Genomic DNA, 10,897 nt, shown 5'->3' with positions numbered 1-10,897 from the left:
CAGTACTAATCAACAGCAGGTCTGACTCTAAAGGCTGCATTCTTGCAGGCTGCCTCCCACTGGGCTGTCATCTTAAGTGCTGAAAGGGCAGTGGGGCAGTAACAGGTCCACACTGCCCAGCACGTCCCCATCACCCTAACCAGCTGCAAGGGGCCAGAGGCTGATGCCTCCACATCCTTTCTTCTCTTTGCGGCTCGGTGATTCACCAACCTCCTTCCTCTCCCGGTTATGACCGGTGTCTTGGGCTGTGTTCTGGGCTACAGGTGAGTTAGTCGGTAGGCCTGGAGCCACCAGATTCTGCAGCTGAGCTAACCACCAGTTGGCCTCCCTCCGCTCAATTCACAAGACACCTGACCTTACCCGGCCCCCCAAACAAGCTCGCGGTCACAACTGCCTCCCTTTCTGCACCCTGCCCCCATCAACAGCAAACACGACGCATCTTTTAGCCCACCTCCCTCTTTCCCCACTCCCTCCGCACTGGTCTCATCCAATAGCGTCTCAGCCCACAGGCTTAAAGACGTCAAAGGTAACCAACTGTGGAGGAGTTTCTCGCCGAGGGTCCCGCCTCCACCCTGAGAAGCAGCTCCGCTGACCAATGGATTTCCCGCCGGGTGCAATGAGCGCGCGGGGCTCGTAGAGCAGCGGCTTGGCCGCCCAATGAGCGGGCGGGTTCCGAGTCAGGGGCGTGGCAGAAGCGGTCGTCAGGGGCGTGGCGGCAGTTGCTTGGGCGGGGCCGGTAGCGGCGGGAGCTGCGCTGGCCAGGGGTTCCGGCTGCATTTCCATGAGCGCCGCCGGCAGCCGCGGAGCTTCGGGAACCCGGCTAGGGGCAAACCAGGACGCGGTAGTCAACCACGCGCAGGTAAAGCCACGGCCCGGCGAGCTCCGCTAAGCCGGGATCGCTCCCACGATCCGTCGGGCCAGATCCCTGAGCCCCGAGGTCCCCGTCGTGGCTCGGCCCATCGCGCCCCTGCCTCCGCCTCGGATCCTCCGGGGCCTGTCACCTGGCGCCGCGGGGATCCCGAGGGCCGGCTCGCCCAGTGGCTGGGAGGGAGGCAGCCTGGACCGCGGCGCGTGGGATACGCCTTTCTGAAAGCTCTTCTTTGTCCCCTCCTGCCCCGGGTACCGAGGTTGGGGCATCCCTGACTGCGGCCTCCCTGCCGGCTGTCTCCATTGGTGCTCACTCTTGGGACCTCTGGGGTTTGGGGAGGGGGGTCTGCCGACCCAGGCCTGGTGATGGAGGTCTGGGATCCGCACCTGGAAGGAGAGGGCCGAGGGGCCTGTTTACAGCCCCGGATATCCGAGGGGTCTCTGCGTTGCAGGGCTCCAGCGGTGCACCATGGATCGGTGGGTTCAAGTTGTAAGGAGGCAGCTTTTGACCCAGTTGGAGGCGCACTTACTGAGCTTGGCCCCACGCCAGGCACTGTTCTAGGCGCTTCGTGGGCTTTCCCTACAGAGAGCTGTCCAGCAGCGCAGGCGGCTGCCTGTCCGGCAAGGCAGCCAGTGCGTCGACCTTGGAAGTGTCCAGGCAGAGGCCAGATGACAGCCACCTGTCAGGGATGCTTAGAAAGGACTCTCAAAGGAGGGACTGCATGACCCACCTGGAAGGTCCTCCTTCACTCACAGATGCACTCTGGGTGACCTTTAAGGCCCAGCTTGAGAAGGATATTTCTGGGGGTCTGTTAGTTTGGAAGTGGGTGTTGAGTTCACCATAATGAATTTTGTGGTCTCGACTCTGAAGAGTGGGTGTCAGCAAAGAGAATGGAGTATGGCAAGAAGATAAGGTTTATTTAGCCACCGCGAAACTCTGTAATTGGGATTCCCTTGCCCTCCATGTCTTCATCTCCCCAATTCCTCTCTTTTGGTTGCTCCACCTCCAGTGTGTCAATTTCACCTGCATTCCCGTAGCCAGATGGGAGGGTAGATTCCAAGAACTGGCTCCTGAGAGGGGCCCGGGATGGGTAGGTTTAGCACAGTTCCCGTGGTCTGCAGCGAGAGCTTTTCGAGGGCCATTTCATTACAACCGCATTAAGTCGAGTCCAGAAGAGAAAGCGTACAGTACCCCTTTCATTACTCTCTGTCATTTGCCTGAATGGAGGGGACATAATAATCTTCTGAAGGTCAGGAGGCAGAGAAAGAACCTTAATACTACTTGCTGCCTGTTTTAGGATGAAATAATCTTTGAGTATCCTGGTCAGAAAGCAGACCAGGCCATATACCGTAGACCGTCGGCATAGATTTGAGGCAGCTTAGAGCTGCCGAACCTTTGGTTAGAGCTCGCCTAATCTAGCTTTTCAATGCACAGGTGAGGAAACTAAGGCCCGCAGAGGTCACAGGGCTGACTGGTCATCACGGAGCCGTGACTAAGGGGTGATCTGCTAACCCTGGATTTAGCCAATGCCTGACTCGTATTTCTCTGACCCTCTCGGTGTTTAAATTCTAGGGGAAGCCAGAAGGGTTAGGAGCACAGATTTTGGATTGGAATCCTAGCCCTGCGTCTTACAATCTGTAACCTTTGACCAGTTAATTAACCTCTCTGTGCCTCTGTTTGCTCACCTATAAAACAGGAATAATAATGGTACTTAGATTAGAAGGTTGTTTTGAGGTTTACATGAGTTACTATATCTGAAGCATTTAGAACAGTGCCTGGCACATAGTAACCACTCTTGATTTGCTAAATTTGATGTTCAGTTGCCTTTTCCACTCCCCCCCCCCCCCATATCTACCATCCAATATTTTCTATCAGGAGCTAATTTTTTTCCCTGTCCCCCCTGCCCCCAAGTCATCAAACATATTCCAGATTTCATTGTAACAGAGACATCTGTGGGGGTTTCTAAGTCACACTGCATTAAAAAATTTTTTTTTTCTTTTATTGAATCATGTAATTCATTTCCTCTGTTAGTCCTCCCTTTGTAATTACACTGCATTTAGACCACAGATCTCTTTTATTCTCTTTAAAAAAGGGAGGAAGAAATCCTTCCGAGTGATCAACAAAGTCCCTGATAATACCAGTCTTGACGGCATCCTTCCAAATATCTGTTCCCTCTGTGCGGCCCTCCTGCCCATTTGTCAGTGTGATGCAGCTTGATTATAAATGGATGAACATTTTTAGATGAAGATTTCATGAGCCACTGTATTAAGTGCTTTTTGGAAGTTCAAGGATCGTGTGTCAAATGCATTTAAGCAAGTTACTTAGTCATTGGAGCAGGGGGAGCACCCGCAGCGCCTGTCTTCCTCGGCAGAAGCACAAGCGTGTGACTGATTTCTGCTGGGAATGTAGCTTCTTCGCTGGTTTTCCCATGTTTTCCCAGTTCTTTTCTTGAGCTTGAAATAAACGAGAAAGTGCCGTGGAGTGACTTTTCCTCTCGTTTTAGTTGGGACAGTTCTCTTTCCTTCCCTTCCCTTTCCATTATTGCTTTCATGGTTCTGATAAATATATCTTATCTCACTTTGCCAGCCAGTTCCCTTTTTTTATTTTTACTTAAGAAAAAAAATTTTATTCTTTATTTAGTTTTGAGGGTGAAACAGAGAGACAGAGAGCAAGCAGGGGGAGGATCAGAGAGAGAGGGAGACACAGAATCCGAAGCAGGATCCAGGTGCTGAGCTGTCAGCACAGAGCCTGATGCGGGGCTCGAACCCACGCACCGCGAGGTCATGACCTGAGTCGAAGTCGGACGTTTAACAGACTGAGCCACCCAGGCGTCCCATCCCTTTTTTTATTTTTTAAGTTTATTTATTTATTTTGAGAGAGAGAGACAGAGAGCAAGCAGGGGGGGCGCAGAGAGAGAGGATGGAAAGCAGGCTCCCTTCTGTCCACGCAGAGCCCGACGCGGGGCTCAATCTCACAAACCGATGAGATCATGATCTGAGCAGAAGCCAAGGGGCTGCCACTTAACTCACTGAGCCACCCAGGCGCCACAGCCAATTCCTTTCTAATTGGAAGATAACCAGTCACCTTTATCTCTGGCAGGAATCTGGTCACTTTTGGTTTTACCTTCTGTGTTTTTATGAGTTTTCTAGAATGAACCAAAGATTATCATATTCACTGATTGACACCTTCTTAAGAGTTGATTCTGAGTTTGGGTTTTTTGTTTTGGACGTTCTAGAGCTCAGCCATCTTAGAATAATTGTTTTCGTTCCTTTGTGTGTTAATATGGGCCCCTTTTTCCCCCACCTTTCTTTTCCTGCCTAAGGCTTCTCCTTCGCAGTTACTCCTTAATTCCTCCACTTACACCTTCCTCCTGGTCATCTCTGAAAGAGCCCACAATGAATATGGTGGTTCCCCTGTGCCCAGAACATGAGGTAATTTCTTTGGTCCCTGTGGAAGACCGAAGTGGAGTCTGGCTTCCCTTTTGCCTAAAACCTGGTTCTTTATTAAAAACCCTAGCAGGGAGACTTCCAAAATAATAGAATTTCATGTGGCAGAATTTCTGCTGTGATCTACTGCTAACATTATTCTGGTTTTTATTGCAGTGTGGGTTTTGAGTACCCCTTGACCAATTTGAGCGCGTAGATGACCGGGGCATGCGGTGTTTCAGCCTTCTGGTCCCATTTTGGGCCAGACTATCCCCAGGAACAGAGCGCTGGAAGTTCAGGCTGCCTCTTGATGTGGTCTGGCATGAGAATGTTGTAGGAGCTTTTCATGTCCCAACCTTTTTGGCCGCCCGTGGACATTTTTAACCCCTGTGCTGCTATTTTTGTGTCGATGTCATTGTGCACGCTGACGTCATCTCCCTCCAGGATCATTTTCCATATCTGCATATTTATTTGTGTTGTCTTGCTTCCAGGGCATCATGTTTTTTGGATTAAGTGATTTCTTTTTATGAAATGGCTGGTGCGGACAGATGATCAGACCCGTCGTTATCTGTGAAGCTTGTGCCTGGGATCCCGCTGCTTGCAAGGCTTGTTACACAAGGGCCCCATTTTCTGATCTTTTGTCACAGTGGAGTAGCGGACAGGTAAAGAGCTTACTAGAGAACTGGAACGTGGATACCCGTGGGTTTGCCTTGTTTCTGATTTTCTCTTGTCGTCTTTAAGAAGGGGTTCATTCAGTTCAACAAACGGAGCATGTGGTGTGTGCCAGGAAAACAGCTGTCCGGATGAACACGTGTGTTCAGTTTGCTGCATACAGACGGTTTTGTTGTTATTTTACGTTGAGAACATCTTTAACGTTTTTTTTTTTTTAAACGTTTATTTATTTTTGAGACAGAGAGAGACAGAGCATGAACGGGGAAGGGTCAGAGAGAGGGAGACACAGAATCTGAAACAGGCTCCAGGCTCTGAGCTGTCAGCACAGAGCCCGACGCGGGGCTCGAACTCACGGACCGCGAGATAGTGACCTGAGCCGAAGTCGGACGCTTAACCGACTGAGCCACCCAGGCGCCCCCATTTTTAACGTTTTTAATTCAAATTCGAAAAATCGGTAACGCAAGATGAAAGAAAACGTTTTGAAGGGCACCAAAGAAGAGACCGTAGACTCCTCTCGGTCCACCCCTGACCCCTGCCACCTAATGTTTTCCACCAGCGTTACTGATTTCTTCATCCTCCAGAGGTGTTCCCTGCACAGCCAGGATATTTTATACGTCTAGCAGCGAATTCATCATGAGTATCCCCTTCCCTTGCACACAAACGGTAGCATACTGTACATGCTATTTGGAACCTTGCTTTTTTTTTTTTTTTTTTTTAATGTTTGTTTATTTGTTTTGAGAGAGAGACGGAGAGGGAGAACCCGAAGCAGGCCCCATGCTCAGCACAGAGCCCAACGCAGGGCTCGAACTCACGACTGACCACGAGATCCTGACCCGAGCCAAAATCAGGAGTCGATCACTTAGTTTAACCAACCGAGCTACCCAGGCGTGCGCCCCTCGGGGGCATTTTTTTTACGGAGGTGGTCTATTTCAGCTGTCTGCTTTCTGTTGCGAAGGATGCTAAGGACCATCTTATTTAGGCAGCAGCTTTGCATGGAGATCCTAACACATTTTGTGGATATTTAGGGGCAGCTCTGGTTCTTCTCTGCATCTTGTAGCTCTAAGGCTGAGAAGAGGCCAGGTGAGGTGGAGGGCTTCTCCTAAAGGTCATCCTATGAAGGGAGAGTGGGAGCATTGGAGGATGAGGAACAGTGACCCTTGGCCCTTCACCTTGCCCTCAGGGCACAAAGTGCTGGAATTGCCAGGGGAAGCTTGCTGTGTTTTCTCTGGTCTCCAGAGAAGATTCCTGGACCTTCGTGATACACATGTCAGCACCTCTGTCACGCCTAGCCCTGTCTCCTGCACCGTGGCACGGGCTCTGTTTGTCCTTGCCCCTGAGCATCAGGAAGGAACTGTGCACCTCACTACCGGACTTCCTGTTTGGGTAGCTTTGCTAAGTGCCCCACCCCTTGTCTCTCACCCCAGGAAAAACCAGCTCTCCCACCTGTGCCTCCGTCAAGCATCTTTCCTAAAGCAACATTTGGGAATATCATTTTTGTTGTTCTCCTTAACAGTGTTTCCCAAATTCTCTAAATCACTTTACCATTTCCAAGGTCTGAACCCGACACGGCCTGGCCAAGCTTTCTCTGGCGGTGACGCTAAGAAGGGAGTTTTGGGGTTCTTCATATTTGAATTTTCTAGGGCTGCACTTATGTTCTATATAACTGCACTGAATTAAACACGGTCTTCTGGTCTTCTGTGGCTCCCAGGTCTTGCCTGTTCTGTTTCCCTCTTCAAATGTATGTTAATCTTCATCTTGCTTTTATTTACCTCTGAGTCTAATTTAAAACTTTATTTGTTTGTTTGTTTGTTTATTTATTTTTGAGAGAGAGAGAGAGAGATGGAGACAGAGTACAAGCAGGGAGGGGCAGAGAGACAGACAGACAGACAGACAGAATCTGAAGCAGGCTCTACGCGCTCTGAGCTGTCAGCACAGAACCTGACGTGGGGCTCAAACTCAAGAACCGCGAGACCATGACCTGAGCCAAAGTCAGACGCTTAACTCACTGAGCCACCCAGGCACCCCCCTCTGAGTCTAATTTGGAGTCACCGTGAAATCGAATTGAATCTCCAAGATCTTAGTCAACCGGTCTAATCTGGAGTCATTACTTTCTGGTCTTTGCTCAGCGCTGGGAGTCCACATTATCTGTCAGTCGTACCGTAGATACATGTTACGTGATACAAGGGAGTGACTTTATCAGTTGTGCTTTTTCCAGCCTCCTGGGGGTAACAGAGAGAGAAACGTTGAAAATCGCCCCATTTGTGCACACTCACCCCTCATATGTATTTATGTGCTATTCACTTACTCCTGTCAGAGCACGAAAAATCAGGAAGTCCAACATAGGATTGCCACATGTTAATCTTTTCAGGTAAGAAACCAAAAAAGCCCTGTCATCTCCTATGTTGCCATCTTTTCATTTATTTACTTGTTTGTTTGTTTGTTTATTTATTTATTTTTAAGTAAGCTCTGCACCCAATATGGGGCTTGAACTCATAACCCCGAGATCAAGAGTCACACTCTCTGCAGACTGAGCCAGGCAGGCACCCCTATTGTTGCCATCTTTTAAGAAAAGATATTTTAGGGGCGCCTGGGTGGCTCAGTCGGTTGAGCGTCCGACTTCAGCTCAGGTCACGATCTCACGGACCGTGAGTTCGAGCCCCGCGTCGGGCTCTGGGCTGACGGCTCAGAGCCTGGAGCCTGTTTCGGATTCTGTGTCTCCCTCTCTCTCTCCCCCTCCCCCGTTCATGCTCTGTCTCTCTCTGTCTCAAAAATAAATAAACGTTAAAAAAAAATTTTTGTTTTAAAAAGAAAAGATATTTTAATACCAAAAATATGGGAAGGTCGGTGTCCCGGGATAAACAGAACAGGTTTAGAATGCTAAAAAGCTTGAGCTAGTGGAAGTGGAATCATGGCCTGAAGAGAGCCTGAAGAAGAGGACTTTGGTCAAGGAGGTTCCACTTTTCCGGGTTCCTTAAACAGTGCTGGGAAACCAGGCTGTTCGTGTAGCCTGGCTGGCCTCCCTGTAGCATCGTTTGGTGTGGGTTTGTGCCTGGTGTTTTAAGGTGGTGTGGACTACACAGCGTTGATAATGCAGTTGTAGTATCTTAGAGTGATATGAGCCAGTCCTGGAAGTTGTTCTTTGACCCTGTGAGGTCTTGATTTGTTTGTGTCTAAAGTGCCACGTTGTGGTTCTTTTTTGTTTGTTTTTTTAAGTCTATTTATTTATTTATTTTTAATTTTTTTTCCTAACGTTTATTCGTTTTTGAGAAAGAGAGAGAGCATGAGCGAGGGAAGGGCAGAGAGTGGGAGACACAGAATCTGCAACAGGCTCCGGGCTCCGAGCTTGTCAGCACACAGCCCGACGTGGGGCTCGAACTCACGAACAGTGAGATCATGACCTGAGCCGAAGTCGGACGCTCAACCGACTGAGCCACCCAGGCGCCCCGACCATTCTTTTTTATATAACTGGCAGCGTATTGTGCCTGGGGTCCTCTCTCTCGCTTTGTTCAGTTAACGTGGAATGACGCGTCTTAGCAAATGTCCACGTGCATTGTTTGGTATCCTATTAAGTTTCTCAGGTATGCAGTTATGACATTATTCCCTCTAAAAGTTGCGGGAAACCCAACATGCCTAGGAGTATGTGATTGCACTGGAGCTGTTCATTTGTTCAGCAAACATTTATTGAGCTCTCTCTCTGCTGGGCCGCTGCCGTCCGGCCCTTCCATGGGGGCCGGACCTTCTGCCCCACCATCAGCCCCACCATCAGCCCTTGCTTGGCCCCGAGGTCACTTTCCATAAATGCCTGGTGAGCCTCCAGCCCCTCCACAGCTAGCTCGCTGTGTGGCCTGAACTGGGCTCCCACCATGGACTTTTAGCTTCTAGCTTCCAAATGCCTTGGCTGCAATGCCCTTCTCTATTCTGATCACGTAAATAAAGTGCTTACTCTTTCTTGTCCGTGACATTGAAAAATGTGCCCTCCTAAATAGCAAGATGATGGGAAATGCCAAGTAGCTTACAACTGAGGATATTCTCCCCAATTTGGAAAACACAACCCCTTTCCCTTAGTCTATCATTAATATCACTCATCAGTCTATTTATTGACTTTACATAGAAAGCTGGGTGTTGCAGCGAAATTGCCAGAGAAATCTTGACTTTGCCACCAAAGAGCTTCTAAGAGGAATGCAGGTTTTTTTTTAAGGCTCTCTTTGGATGGAAGAGGCTCAGAGAGCACCTATCGACGGGGCTAAAGTAGTCGGGATCCGTCCAGCTCTACAAAGAGCCTCTGAGACGGGTAGGTGCCTCACGTCTTTGTATTCCTAGAGCCTTACCCACAGCCTGGCACTGGGAGGGTCCCTGGGCCTCAGTTTCCTCACTTGCATTAATAATAACTCACAGAACTATTTTGAATACCAACTCAAATGTGGGAGTGTCTGCGGACGCACTCTTGTAAACAGTACATTATGTAATTGGTCTCCACTGTCAGCTTTAGTGCATTTCGTGACTTGCTTGAGGAATAACTGATGTATTTCAATCACAAGCATTTGATTAGAGTTACACATAGGAATATTTAGTATCATCTGGTTCTCCTCCTTTGTTTTCAAGATACAGTGACTTGTTAACATCAGCCAGAGAACACCCCAGGGGCCCAAGGTGAGGGTCGTCACACCCTAACCTGTGGTTTACAAACAGTATTTTCTCTGGGTGGCTGACGGAGAAGCTAGTGGGCTGGGATGGGAACACGGGTGTGTCCACGTACGATCCACTCGTCACCTGTAGAAGACGGTTAGATTGGACCGGTCGTGATCGCTCCCAGGCAAGTCTGGGAGCTGGACTAACCAGGCTTGTAGATCTGGACGTTTGGCTCTGGACTGGGATTCTCTAGCCTTGTTGCAGAAGCCAAGCCCCTCCTCTGGTGAGGACACCACTGCCAAGTTCACATTGTGTTTGAGTTTTTAATTATTGAATGTAATCGCAGGACACTCTTATTATGCCCCACTTAATGGGTCAGGAAGCCGAGGAGCAGAGAGGTTAAGAAGCTTGCCCGAAGTCACATTGTCAGTAAATGGTACGGTTGCCATTCAGGCCAGGTCTATCTGTCCCCAAAGCCTGTGAATTTCCCCACCCTGCTGTGCGTGGCCTCACCACCCCATCAGTGCACACCCACAGAAAGCATCTCGATGAAGTAGAAGTCTTTGTAACCACAATTGTTCTGACCTATTTACACCGACATGTATCAGATGCCATAGATGTTTGAGGAGGGATTTTTCCGTTTCCCTTAGATGCCAAAAAAGATCCCTGTGTTGTAACTCCACCAACATTTCGATCCAGGTTAATTTAGGATTAATCGTTTTCAAATTTATATTTGCTGGATTATGTCATGAGTTCACGCCAGTTGGAAAATACCATAGACGATTTTGTTGTACTGGCTGTTTCGGAGTACGTGAGCAGAAATTGTAAGTCTTCTATAGATCATCTTCTTTTTTTGAGTTTATTTGCTTTTTAGAGAGAGAGAGAGAACACAAGCACGAGCAGGGGAGGGACAGAGAGAGGGAGGATCCCAAGCAGGCTCCACACTGTCAGCACAGAGCCCGCCGTGGGGCTGAACCCACGAACTGTGAGATCATGACCGGAGCCGAAACCAAGAGCTGGATGCTTAACCGGCTGAGCCGCCCAGGCGCCCCAAAATTGTGAGTCTTCTAGAGGTATTTCAGGATTTATCTGAATCCCAACAATCAGTAGGCAGCTTTCTGTCTGCCTCCTCTTTGGGTGCCTTTGCTTCCTTCTGCTACCCAGAACAGCCTGTTTGGGCTTTGACTTCTCTTTATGTGTAAGCAGTTTCTGAAGTAGATTGATTTAGAGCTCCTTGAACTTACTAAGATACGTTTCAGACAAACGGGGGGAAAGGTAAAAGAAATATGGCATCAGACAATGG

The 10,897-nt window shown here is 49.1% G+C and overlaps 1 protein-coding gene across 1 annotated transcript in view; it reads left to right on the top strand.

Moving 5' to 3' along the window:
- The first annotated feature begins 718 nt into the window (after positions 1-718).
- ABHD2 (abhydrolase domain containing 2, acylglycerol lipase) overlaps positions 719-10,897 on the top strand; it is a 100,069-nt gene continuing 89,890 nt past the window's right edge. Inside the window, exon 1 of the mRNA XM_019460224.2 lies at positions 719-859. The gene's annotated coding sequence lies outside the window, so the exon portion shown is untranslated. The remainder of the gene's footprint in view (positions 860-10,897) is intronic.

This window comes from Panthera pardus, unplaced genomic scaffold, assembly GCF_024362965.1.
Source record: "Panthera pardus isolate Hobbes unplaced genomic scaffold, ASM2436296v1 HiC_scaffold_23, whole genome shotgun sequence".
NCBI classification, from domain to species: domain Eukaryota; kingdom Metazoa; phylum Chordata; class Mammalia; order Carnivora; family Felidae; genus Panthera; species Panthera pardus.
This window is presented reverse-complemented; position numbering and strand designations above follow the sequence as displayed.